Source organism: Halichoerus grypus, chromosome 3 (assembly GCF_964656455.1).
Source record: "Halichoerus grypus chromosome 3, mHalGry1.hap1.1, whole genome shotgun sequence".
NCBI classification, from domain to species: Eukaryota; Metazoa; Chordata; class Mammalia; order Carnivora; family Phocidae; genus Halichoerus; species Halichoerus grypus.
Window position 1 is genome coordinate 35328586 of NC_135714.1, and position 14074 is coordinate 35342659.

General features: G+C 40.1%; 1 protein-coding gene across 3 annotated transcripts in view; it reads left to right on the forward strand.

Annotated features, from left to right (window-relative positions):
• The window catches only part of LOC118526002 (glutaredoxin domain-containing cysteine-rich protein 1), a 308805-nt gene that overhangs the window by 229472 nt on the left and 65259 nt on the right, over window positions 1-14074 (forward strand). The window contains exon 7 of one of the 3 annotated variants that reach the window (XR_013446329.1): window positions 12605-12659. The exons of the other annotated variants lie outside the window; for them this stretch is intronic. The gene's annotated coding sequence lies outside the window, so the exon portion shown is untranslated. The remainder of the gene's footprint in view (window positions 1-12604; window positions 12660-14074) is intronic. 3 annotated transcript variants of the gene reach the window in all.

Consider the following 14074-nt stretch of genomic DNA (forward strand, 5'->3'; position numbering starts at 1 on the left):
AGGTGGAGGGCAGAGAAATGCTATTCCTTATAGTAACATAAGGGTAGGCTGCCTGGGCATCTCAAACATTTTTTGTATTATGTAGGTCACATTTTCATGCAATATCCAGTAGAATGATTTAGCTGCCATCCACTGAATGGGGGGAAACCCAGTATTCCTTAAAATCATCATGAGTAACCACCACCACAACATCACCGACCAAAGAGTTCCGGGTGTTTGTATACTCTCTCTACATACATTATCTCCTATATGCTCATGATAACTCCTTGGAGTAAATTCTATTATAATTTTCATTTTAGAGGTAAGGAAACAAGTATAAAGAGGTCAAATACTCATCTAAGACCACTGTTTTAGTCAGCTTGGGCTGCTATAACAGAACAATAGACTGAGTGGCTTAAACAACAAACATTTATTTCTCATAGTTCTTGAGGTTGGGAAGTCCAAGATCAAAGTACCAGCAGATTTGGTGTTTAAAGAGAACATACTCCTTGGTTCATGTGTCCTCACATGGCAGAATGGGAGCAAAAGGAGTTCTGTGGGATCTCTTTTATAAGGGCACTAATCTCATTCATGAGGGTGGAAACCTCATGACCTAATTACCTCCCAAAGGCCCCACTTCTAATACCATCACACTGAGGGTTGGGATTTCAGCATGAATTTGGGGGATATCATTCCGTTGCATTCTGCCCCTGCCTTCAAAGTTCATGTCCTTCTCACATGCAAAATGCATTCATTCCATTTCAACAAGCCCCCCAAATCTTAACTCTTTCTAGCATCAATTTAAAGTATAAAGTCCAAAGTTTCATCTAAATATCATCTAAATGAGATATGAGTAAGACTTATCTTGAAGCAAAACTCTTCTCTAGTCGTGAACCTGTGGAATCAAATAAATTATGTGCTTTCAAAATACAGTGGTGGGAGAGGCATGGGCCAGACATTCTTATTCTAAAAGGAAGTAGGAAAGAAGGAAGGCTGAAGGGTCCCAGCAAGTATAAAACCTAGTAAGGCAGCTCCTTGATATTTTAAGGCTTGAGAATAATTCTCTTTGGTATGATGCTCTGCCTTCTGGCCCCACTGGAGCAGTGGTCTCTCCTTCTGAACCCACTGGGGCAGATGTCCTACCTTCTGGACCTATTAGGGTAGTAATATCACCTGCAGAGCTCTGCAGAGCCCTGCCCAGTCCCTGGCTTTCTGCAGTGGCACCGCTCATGTTGCAGGTCTGTCAGGGCTAGAGATGTGACCCAGAGCTCTATGGAGCAGACCAACCCCACTGCTCCATTAGGCATCCTCCCTTTGAAATCATGGTGGAAGCAGGCTTGCCTTTCTGGACCTGTGATGGGAGTGGCAGCCCTGATATCTGAATTGCCTTTGAGGTTCCTCTTCTCTTCTTCCTTCTCCTCTTCTCTTGTACTTGCAGCCAAAAAGTGCTCTGACCTGGTCCTGTTGGATCTAAGAAGTCCAACAGTCTTCCTTCATTTTGTCCTGCTTGCTCTGTTTCCTTTAGTCTCACCTGGCAGTGTTTCTGCTGGTCTAAACTCATCTCTATTGCTGGATTTTGTTGAGATAGTTGATTAAGTCTTTGATGATTCCCATCTCTACTAATCTTATAAACAATTGCTCAACCACACCATTGGTGTTTCCTTCCAAACATGATTTTTCATTTTTTGCAATATGGACAGGCTGAGGATTTTTAAAATCTTTAAGTTCTGGTTCCCTTTTGTTTAACAATTCCATCTTTAGTTCATTTCTCTCTTCTTTTATTATAAGCAGTCAGAAGGAACTATGCTACTTCTTTAACATTTTGCTTAGAAAGGTCCTCAGCTAAATATTCAATTTTATTGTTGCAAGTTCTGCCTTCCATAAAACACTACAACTTGAATACAATTCAGCCATGTTCTTTGGCACTTTATGACAAGGATGGTCTTTTCTTCACCGTCTAATAATAAATTCCTCATTTTCATCTGAGCCTCTGTCAGAATGGTCTTTATCATCTGTATTTCTACCAACTCTGTGTTCATGACCTTTTAGGTATTTTCTAAGAGGATGGTTCTCCTCTTTCATTCTCTGTCATTGTCCTCTTTTCTTTCTGAGTTATAATTAGAAACACCTTTACAATTTTGTTCATGGCAGTTGTGGCTTTTTCTAGCATGTATCTCAAACTCATCTAGTCTCTAGCATTACCCAGTTCCAAAGCCACTTTCACATTTTCAGCAGCACCCCACTTCTCAGTGCCCATTTTTGTCTTACTCAGCCACACTGTTAGACAGCAGGACTGAGCTATGAGCCCAAACAGCTCTCTATGCTCTGATTTTTGCTTTTTAGTGGATTCTCTGTCTATTCTATATCCATTCTCTATCTCACTTCTGGTTATGTGCCCTTCTTGACCAACCTGTCATCACCCTTACACATTTTTTTCATTCCCTCAAAATTCCATTAATGTGAGAAGTCAGTTGTGTGTAGGAGATTGTTAGTAAAGTTTTGGAGACTGAGGGAAGGGGATTCCAGACTAGCCCAGTGCAGGTGAAACACCAACTTAAGACTTATTATTAGACACCACGGTGCTAAAACTCCATCAGCCGTTCTCCATTATGGGGGATTTCTCTAGACCATTTCTCTATCTGAGTCAGGCTTTATCGCCTCTTTCTCCAGGTTATTCCTTGTAGCAGATTAGCTTCAAACTTCTGTTCTAAACCAAGCAGTGGGCCTGGGTTTGCATATCCAGAAGTTTGTTTTGGACATGTTAATTTTGAGATACTCATTAAGTTCCCTGTGTTTCCTGTCCTTTCTTTCCTTTTATTTACCTTTTTGGCTCTTTAGCCTCTGGCATCCAGATCATAGCGCTAGTATTGACTCTTATTGAAATTGAGACTGGTGGTCCAAATAGAAATTTGTGTTTCTTATAGTACTGGTTTGCTCAGATTGAAGTATAATGGTGTCAGTGAAGTCTAGGTTAAAAGCTAAGGCTTGCAGCTAGTAGCTCAGCAAAAGGTAAAGTAAAATATTGTCTGACTTCTTCTCTCCGTATCTTTTCTTGTTTGTGCAACATGTACATTGAATGAGCTGCCTTTGTTATAATATGAGCCCAAAACATCTATGCTCCATTTCCTTGATGTCTTTCAAACTTATGGGATAATTCTTCCTGAAACTTTGGGAAATTTTCTGGCAGGTTACATAGCTGTATCCCTTCTTAGAAAGTGAAAGGTCTTCTGGCCTGGTCACAGGCCATTTCCATAAATAAACTGCCCAATCTAGTGCGATAATAAAAACTTTGAACTACATTCAAAGTTATTTTTTTCCCATCCTCCAATTGGGATCTCTTGGGTCTGGTCAGCCTGCTGCAGGGAGTTGGGTATGAAGACTTCATCTCTGTTTCCCTGCCTTCTTCTTCCCACCCATTCATTAGACTTCTTCTGCCTTCTTTAGGGTTTTTATTGGTGGGTGAAGGTGAGGTCTCAGGTGGCTGATAAAATGTCATCTGTAATGGTATCTTCTGGGAGTTCCACCTTTCCAAGGCTGATTCTGCCTCTCATGGGCTACCTTTGTGTTTGTCTGTGATATCCACTCTGGGTCCTTTCAACTGCTATCCTCTAGACGCATTCAGCATTCCACCAGGTCTGCACAGATTCCTTCTTCAGCCTCTGGCATCCAGCTCTTTATGCCCCATCCCTGGAATGTGTCTCTCCACAGCGGTATTCTTGGGCATGATTCATAGCAGCTCCTGGCAGCTCCCTGATTCGTGGCCCACATTTGGTCCACAGAGAGGAAACACATTAACCCCCCAGAGTGGGTTTCAGTGCAGTTTGTTCTCAATGCCCCTTCTTTATCAAGCAGCCAAAGCCTCTTAGCTGGTCTCTTGCCTATAGACATTTTCATAAACTCCAAGAGAAAAGAGTTAGGCCAAGAGTCAGGCGTAGGATCTGATTTAGTAGGTTGGCACTGTGGCCTGAGGTTCTGCATTTCCAGCAGGGCCCCAAGTGATGCTCTTGTTGCTGGTTCATGCAGCACAGAATCTCCTTTTAGGATACAGGAGTCATTTTGGCACCTATTGACTTATTTCCACTTTAGGTCATGGTCAAAATTGTAACAGAAAGAGCCCCACCTCATCCTTCTGTCAAATGTCCAATGGTGAGATAATGGCCAGGAAACCTTTTAAGTATGTTATCATACTGGATAAATAGTTTCTTATCTATTAGATAGGCACTCTTTGGGCCTATCAGCTAAAAATTGACCAAGCGCCTCCTCTGAGTCAGGAAATCTTCTAGAAGCTAAAGGAACTACCATGTTACAATATGCAGACAGGATTCTAGCTTATTCATGTAACTTGCCCCTCCTTTTTGGAAAGTCAACACCAAAGATTGGTAAGCTGGTGACCAGTGTCTTTCCTTATTCAGTATCGCCCACTGAAGTTTCAAATGTGGTTGAGGGCATCTCAGAATTCATAAAGGTAAATATTTAAACATGGATCAAAGTCTCTCTCTCTCTGGCCTATAAAGCATACAGAGAAAGTTTACTTATCATCACGATCAGGTGAGTATCCTCAGAATGCAAAGACCAGGCCACATTGTTTAGGATCAACCACAGGTGGCTCTCGAATGAATGAATGAGTATTTTTTTGAGCATCAGCACAGGGCAATCTGCCACATGTGGGCCCTTAAAGAAGTGTGAAGCATCTCTGTCCACATAGTTATTTGCAGTTTATTTTTTGAGAGAGAACTTATTTCCTTTTGCCCTGGAAAGACCAAGGCTAAATATAAAAGGAGTTAAGTGGTCCTGAGTTTTAGAGAGCTAGCAGCAGTTGGAGATGCCTACCTCCCAGAAGGGTTTCCTGGGAGAACTTACCCGTTCATTGACTACCATCCTACCGCTTGAGGTGGAGAGAGAAGTGTGCTGGTGTCTCCTCTTTTTTAAGCTAAGGAAGGTCGGTGGAGAGAGTGATGAGAGAATCATCTTTGATTTCCAGGAGACTCAAAGAAGGAGAGACTGCCACTTTGCTCAACTTAGACATGTGCTTCGTGAGAGAACCTTCTAAACTGCCAATGTATATTAAAGCACAGGAAGAGAGAATCAGAGAAAGATGGCCCGATGAGATATTACTAGGCAGAGAGGAAGCCAGGACACAACCCACATCTAGTTCCTAGTTCAAATAGATATGGAAGAGAGGACACCCTTCCATATGCCTGGCTATTGAGGGCAGTGATACTGGAGTCTTTCTGCAACCAGTGCTTTATGGAGGAAAAGGGGACTATGTGTCAGGGGGATGTTGCCTGAATCCACAAGCTGGAGATCACCCAGAAGTGGTCCCATTTTTAAAGGGCCTGCCAGAGTGGAGGAGTGCTGCATAGGCCTGTTAGGGCTGCACCCATGCCCCCCTGTCTACCGTCCTGTAGCTAGAACTGCCATGGTGGTGCATCAAGGGGAAACCAGCATGTCCAATTAGTGAATTGAGATGTTTCCCCTTTCCCCCTTCCACTTTCTCCCCTACAAGGAGGAGGAGCTGGTGCTCTGAGAAAGGAAAAAGGGGAGCAAAGAGCAGACTCCATGACTCCCCTTCCTTCTCCTGAGTTAGACGCAAAGAGATATTGTAGCTGAACAGGGAGGAGAAAGAGGGGAATCTGCTTTAGGTTTGAGACTGAAATTGTAAAACCAATAGCACTACTTAAAATATCTAAATGACACTGCTTTAAGTCAGAAAGGAGCAGAGAAGTTATAGCATCCTTAAGGAGACCTCTTCTTCTTAGTGGGATTCGATAAAGCACAGTTAGGGGCAGTTAACTGAAAAAAATAAGAGTGTTATGTTCAATGGAGAATATACTGTAATATACCCATTACATATGTATGATATGACATCATAGATATTCAAAAGTACCCACACGGTTTAGCATATCCTAAGTACAATTTTGGTAATCGAGAAAATAAGCAATAAAAAGGGCAGAAGAGACGCATTGAACAATTTTGTAATGAGACAAATGGTAATTCAGTTTAACACCCTGCCTCTGCACCACACACACACACACACACGGAGTCTCTCTTTTTTATGTCTGAACACATGGATCAGCACTTCTTTTCATAGAATTCATACAATTTTCTTGAGAATGCTCATCTACAGAGAGTATTTTGAGGCTGCACCAAAAGAAACAAGTTCTCTCTCCATCTTAGCTAACAGTAAACTACACATTTTCCTAGTCCAGCACTTGCTCCATCACATGACACAGTTAATTTCTTTTGATTTGACTTCTATTTTGTTTTTTAGAAAATATGTTCACTTACCTTTTCTCCATGTTTGTATTAGACCCACTGTGTGAATAAACTCTGAAAAAAATAAGAGCCCCATATATAATAGCTCAAACTAGTGCCTTGGACAGATTCATGTGCAGATAGGAGCTTGGATATGAGATGAATGGGGATGACAAGACCCCATCAGTGAGCTCAGAGAAAGCTCAGGATCCTGGACAAAGATTATTCTTATGGTTAATGACACTTTTCTTTGAGATCTAATACATTTAGTTAAGAACACTTCCTTCCCAGGATCTGAGTCTGGGATTGGGATTTTGGTTGGAGATTGTGGTGGGGACTCCATACTCTTGGCTTCTGATGATAGGAGGAAGATCCTTAAACAAGTTCCTTGAATATACAGATGTTTTTGGAATACCTGAAACCATGACTGCTCAGGAACATGTTAATGCAACACGTATTTGTCATGCACCGTAAGTTAAACATTACATTTGGTAGGTTACCATCAAGTGAAGGAGTTATTTTTTGCTTCAAACAATTATGTAAAGGAAATGGCAAATATATGCATTCAGAGACACACAAACAATAGCCAAATTAGCATTTTCTCTACTGAAGTATATGGATTTCTAGTACTAAGATTTGGTTGGGAAAAACAAAACCAAATAAAAACTGGATCGTTTATTGAAACACATTTTGAGAAATACTGAGTGAAGTCATTGGACATTGTCTAGTCAATGGCAAAGTAAGCATCATAGTCCGTAGGAGGAAGAATGAAGAAAGAAATGGTTAGGGTCAGGAGAGAACAGGGAGGGCTTTGTGCAATAGGGTGACTTAAGCTGGTCTTTGAAAGAGGGGAGACTTTGGAGAGGAGGGAAGGAAGAAGGCATTTCAGATAGGTAGACATAAGCAAGTCTCAGAAATGAAATTAATCTCCAGATGAAGAGAGAGGAACTTTGTACGAGCAGAGTTTTGTGGTGAAGGAGTCCAAGATAGGGGCTAGACATGTAATGAAGGATAAATAGACTGTAGAGTAGAGTGGTATGAATGCCAGGCAGATGCATCTGGAGTGATTAAGAAGGGCATTTTAAAATTATTTTGATTAACGTTCTTCCTGAATGATCTGAATGCACTTTGTTATTTGGAAATCTGGTGTTCTTTCAATGTTAATATGTGCTTTGTGAAAAACTGTACGATGGCCACACAAGGTGTCTTTACTCTAGGACTTCTCAGTCTTTTCTGCTGAAGTACACTGTGGCTCTTCAAGAGAGGAATGTAATATTTCATTAAAAAACTCCCATTCTACTTTTCTGTTTTTCCTGCGGAAAAAATTTGTGATTTTGTGAAATTAATTTTGGAAAATGCTCTACCAGGTATTTTCCCACTCTTCTCTTGGACGAGGGGAAGAAGAATGAGCTGTATCCTTCTTTGGAGCAACTGTGTTTCTTTATCAAATAATAGAAATATTGAAACAAGAATAGAAATAGAAACAAGACTGTCATTTTGCTTTCTACTATAATTTCAATAAAAATTATAGTAAGCACAATATATTTGAGACCACATACCAAGCTGAGAATTGGTCTTTAATGAGGGAACAACATCCAGTTCTTTAATTTTAATTAATAATTACCTGAGTTACAGCAAACTACTAATATTTACATTATTTTGTAAGCTTTTCATTACTAGTGTTAGATTTTTCCATGTTTATTAGCCTTTGCTTTTTAAAAATTAAATGTTTTATTTAGAATAGTTTTTATAGAAAGATTGTGAGGATAATATAGAGACTTCCCATATATCCCACATCCAATTTCCTCTATTATTAACATCTTAAAATTAGTATAGTACATTTGTCACAATTAGTGAACCAATATTAATACGTTATTGTTAGCTAAAGTCCATAGTTTATTCAGATTTCCTCGGTGTTTACCTAATGTCCTGTTCCTGTTCCAGGATCCCATGTAAGATAACACAGTACATTTAGTTTCTCAGACTTTAATTGGTTTTGATAACTTTGATAATTTGGGGGAGTATTGCGCAGATAAGGAATTTCTCTCAGTTGGGGTTTGTTCAGTGTTTTTCTTATGATCATACTGGGGTTATGTGTTTTGGGGAGGAAGACACAGAGGTAAAGCTCCATTTTCATCATATCGTGTAAAGGTACCCACCATGGACCTGACTTTTCACAGTTGAAGCTGAACTTGACTGCCTAGCTGAGGCAGTGCTTGTCAGGTTTCTCCATTGTATACTCACCCTCTTTCCCTACTTCTCCTGCTATGCTCTTTGGAAGGAAAGCACTCTGTGTAGCCCACACTGAACGTTGGGGTATTAGCTCCAACTGCACTTCACAAGGGTTACTCCCCCCCCCCCCCCCCCCCCCGCCTGGCAGAGCCTGGAGGGATCTTTTTTGGTCCTTCACTGTGAGAACCTGTTGTGGTTCCTGGAAGTAAAACTCATGAAAGTGTGGAGATCCCCCTAAAACAGCAGCTCCTTGGACTTGCACACTGTCATGCTAGTCTACATTTAGCTTCCAGCAGTTTACCAAAATTACCATTTAAATGTTCTATCCACTTATGGCTCCCAAAGACTTGGGTTCTAGGTAAGCAGAGCTCAGCTGTCTCCCTGAATCCATCTGTCTCCCTAGGTTTCAGGGTAGCAGTTTGCCCTGAAACCTCAGTTCTTTGATGGACCCCCCAAAAGTCAGTGATTTTAATTTTGTCCAGCTTTTACTTGTTGCAAGGATGGAAGTGACAACTTCCAAGCTTTTACATGTTGGAGCAGAAACCAGAAATACAAACGATCAAATTTTAATGATTATCTCATTTGGTATTTTGGATTAAAATAAATTGTTAATTCCTGTGATCTGATTGCAGCTATGATACAGTCCAATAAATGGGTCAAGGAACAGTGTCTGTTGGTTTCTAGAAATCTCTTCTAGTTCTATTATTCTGATTCTATGACTTTATTAACTTACAGATGACATCGATCGAACACTTCTTAATTTTAAAAATTATTAACATTTTAGATAATTCATTTTTTGTGAAAATTTACCACCGTTCTTATTCTCTAGTTTGTTAATGACAGCTAGTCCTCTAAGTACACAATGCTAGCTCAGTAATTTAGAGACATCAAAAATAACTTTGATTATTTATTACTTATGGAGAGAACATTAAATAATGTTAATATATAAAATATTACCTAAATTTGAAATATTACTTTTAGCTTTCATTAAGTCTCTTGATTAAAGTTATAACTTGAATATTTAATCTATTTTAAAATTGATTAAGCCTGGTTTGCTCTATTGCATAGTGCTATTGTAATTCTTTTTTTTTTTTTTTAAAGATTTTATTTATTTATTTGAGAGAGAGAGAATGAGAGACAGAAAGCATGAGAAGGAGGAGGGTCAGAGGGAGAAGCAGACTCCCTGCCGAGCAGGGAGCCCGATGCAGGACTCGATCCCGGGACTCCAGGATCATGACCTGAGCCGAAGGCAGTTGCTTAACCAACTGAGCCACCCAGGCGCCCTGTAATTCTTGTTTTTAATGGTATTTTAGGCATTTATTAGAAATGAGACTTAAAAGGATTTTTTATGACATGGAGAAATGCTTCTGACAATATGTAACATAAAACATATCAATTAAAAACCTAAATTAAAAATAATCTAAAGTATACAGTATGATCTTGGAATTCAAAATGCATAGAAAACTGACCATAGAAAATATGCCGAATGTCACGAGTGGTGTGTTGCTTCCAGGGAGCAAGCTCATGCAAGTAATAACTATTTCTTTGGTTTCTTTATACTTAAAAAAAATTAATCCAAAGCAAAATTAACATATTGTAATCACAAGACTTGAGGATAACATAAGGCAATTGCAAAACGGAAACATACGGAATAGCTTGGATAAGTTATTTAAACTCTATGCTTCAATTTTCTCCTCTGGAAAAGAGGGATTATAACCACATACCCACTTCACTGAGTAATTATGAAGATTAAAATGAGTTACTATAAGTAAAGTCTTTAGCTAAGAGCCTGGCATAGAGTAAGAACTAGATAGATGCTAACTTTTATCTTTGCTTTAAGGTGATTTCAATGACCATTAATTGTTATTTTTTTTAAGATTTTATTTATTTATTTGACAGAGAGAGACAAAGCGAGAGAAGGAACACAAGCAGGGGGAGTGGGAGAGGGAGAAGCAGGCTTCCTGCTGAGCAGGGAGCCCGATGGGGGACTCGATCCCAGGACCCTGGGATCATGACCTGAGCCGAAGGCAGACGCTTAACAACTGAGCCACCCAGGCACCCCATTACTTATTATTTTAGAATCACATATGGTTAAAGCTCAAAGGTACTTGAAAAACTATCTAGTTCAGAGATCATAAGTAGCTTGTGGACTAAATTTGACTTTCAGAGGTTTGGTTAACATAGTGTTTTAAAATTATTTCCAATTCAAATGCTTTATTTTTTTTTAAGGGTGGGGAGGGACAGGCAGAGGGAGAGAGAGAATCTTAAGCAGGCTCCACACCTAGTGTGGAGCCTGAGGTAGGGCTGGATCCCAGGATCCCAAGATCCTCACCTGAGCCGAAATCAAGAGTTGGACACCTAACTGACTGAGCCACCCAGGCGCCCCAATTCAGATGCCTTTTGAGAGGGCATAAAGTCCAGTCCTGATAATCACCACTACAGCCTGTCATCTTCTGTTACCATTTTGCTTCCTATGCTTGCTTTAACTGCCCAGCTCCTGAGAAACCTTTGAATTTGTGGCCCTTAATCTAGTCCACTCTTCTCATTTATTAGAGAGGCTAGTGAGTTCTGGAGGGATTATATAAAGACCCCAAAGTTGTGACCAAACTGGAAATAAGATCTGGGACTTCTGATTCCTAGGCTGGCCTTATCCCCCACAGCTTCTGCTTCAGTTGGGATTACTTAGATCAAATCCCTCTTTAATGACAATTGACCAAAGGGCCTCAGATGAACCTGTCATCTTATAATACATGTCAGTGGAGGGAGTGTAAATTCTTAAGGATAAAATTATCTTTATAATTAAAAACAAAACAAAAAGCTAAACAAAGCAAAACAAACAGACTTAAAGTACGTGGCAATGTCCTCCTCCCCTTTTTAAAATGATATAGATGGTTCAACATAGGAAACCATCACGAAGCTTTTTTTTTTTTCTTATTAACTTGGCGTATCCTCCAAACTAAAACAGCAATTTGAGCACATCATTTGAAAATCTGCTCACAAAGGTTTCAATTCACAGCCTGTTCTTGTGCTGTCTTTAAAAGAGGGAGTGAAACAGACTCATAAATACAGAGAACAAACTGGTGGTTGCCAGAGGGGAGGGGGTGGATTGTGGGTGAAACTGGTGAAGGGGGTTAAGAGGTACAAACTTCCATTTATAAAACAAATAAGATGAAAATTCAGCATAGGGAATACAGTCAATAATATTGTAGTAAGCTTGTAGGGTGACAGATGGTAACTACACTTAACCGCGGTAAGCATTTGGTAAGGTATATAATTGTTGAATCACTGTATTGAACACCTGAAACCAATATAAAATTGTATGTCAACGGTACTTCAATTAAAAAATATAAAGTTTTGGGGCACCTGCATGGTTCAGTCATTAATCATCTGCGTTCAGCTCAGGTCATGATCTCAGGGTCCTGGGATCAAGCCCTGTGTTGGGCTCTCTGCTCAGCGGGGAGTCTGCTTCTCCCTCTCCCTCCGCTGCTCCCCCTGCATGTGCTCTTTCTCTCTGTCAAATAAATAAATAAAATCTTAAAAAAAAAAGATTTCACTGTCTTCTGTCACATTTCCTTCACAAAATCGGGAAAGAAAATAAGACAGTGTAGGTGCCTGAACCTGTCAGGTTCACTGTCAGCTCCGTGGGAGGTTTTAATTAGGAGCTCTTCTTTCCATAAGAAAGAGAAAATGAGAAAAAGGTGTCAGTCTCATCCATTGATAGTCATAGGAATTAGGCACATTTCCTATTAAATATTTGTTTACTCTCAAGGGGCATAAATAGAATATGCTGTTTAAAAATTCTGTCTTGTGGCAAAAACAAGGAGAGATTTCAGGTTTCAGTGATTTGTAGTCTGTAGTGTGCATAAGAATTGTCCGGGGCTCTTAGTGCAGAGTCAGAGCTCCTGCTCCCGAATCAGAATCAGTGGGCATGGGGCCCTGGGACCCTCCGTCCTGGGGATGTGATGCAGGGGATCTATGGGCCTTATTCTGAGAAGTGATGATAATGCATCTTGTTTCCTATAAGAATTTTAGAAAATTTGATTTTCTTCTCTCCTTTTTCCTTCCCTCTCTTCCTCCTTTTCTCCTTCCCTCTTTCTCTTTCTGTCTCTCTTTTTTGCTATGTTCAACTTTATTTTAGGAGCAGACAATAATACAGAGATGGAAAACTTGAAGATCTGAACGTTGCCATCAAGGTATTCACAATCTCTTTGTCAGACATAATGCCATTATGCCTTAATGCTATGTAGGAAAGCATAGATTGAAGGTAAGGGGAGAATCAGAAGATGCTTGAGAGTGAAAGGAAGCCACACAACCCTTGATGGAAGGGCTGAGATGTGACAAGTTAGCGGAAGACCTTGCATTATCAGTTTGGGAGGCAGAGGTACTAGGTTCACTTCTGTTTTTCCACATCATAACTACATGATTTAGGGCAAGTCATTTTATATCTCTGAGTCTCAGCTTCCTCATCTTTGCAGAATTGCAATGTGTGCATGTGTATATATATAATATATATGTGATCAGTAACTTCCCAGGAAGAAGATTTGTAGAAGATTTTTCTGACACTGGTAGAGAGGAGATAGTGCATGGGGTAGAAAAATAGAGTAGACAAGTCAGTTAGGGTATAGTAATCTAGGCAAAAGGTGATGACAGTTTAGTGTTGCATGGGGGCAGTAAGAAGAACAGCAATACAGATGTGAGAGAAATTTATAAGGACATGACCACAGTAGAAACTGGTTTATGATTGGGTCTGATCAATAGAGAGGAATGGATGGAAGGTGACTTCAGGACCCCGTAGAAGATGAACAGCCCAAAGCCAGAAATGGAAGATCAGAAGAACATGGATTTGGGGAAAAGTCTGATTTTAGACTTGCTCAGTTTGAGGTTATGTCAGGATTTTATCTTATTTTTTTAAAGATTTTTATTTATTTATGAGAGAGAGAGAGAGAGAGAGTGAGAGAACAAGCAAGGAGGAGGGGCAGAGGGAGAGAGAGATAGCCCCCGACACGGGGCTCTATCCCAGGACCCTGAGATCATGACCTGAGCTGAAGGCAGACGCTTAACTGACTGAGCCACCCAGGCACCCCTATGTCAGGACTTTAAAAAGGAAATGTTTGTTAAACTAGCTGAGGTGAGAAGACAGGAAAAAACGTATTGACCGGGGATCCAGGGGCAGGAAGGTGGTAGTTGACGGCAATCGAATAGGTTAGTCCTTCAAGGGAGAGAATTTTAGAAAAGATATCAAAGCTTCAAAGATTTAGTCTTGAGAAATGCCAGTGATTAATAGCAGTTACTTATGCATGGCTGTACAAAGTATGGTAATGCCATCCATTTTGTTTGATCCTCATAAGAGCTGGGTGATGTGGACACAGGAGGGTTTTACCTATTCTCTGAATGTGAGAATCAATCTGTTATAGGTGATTTTACTACAGATTAGCAGAGATAGGATTCACGACTTAGGTTTCATACCTCCAGATTCAGAATTCTTGATACCATGAAGTCAAGAGGGAAGAGATCAGCCAGGTATTCCTGAAGTCTTCAGTCAATTATTCTATTTGAGCCTAGGTGATATATGAGTGTAGAAATAGGCTACATCCCAAGCATGTGAAAA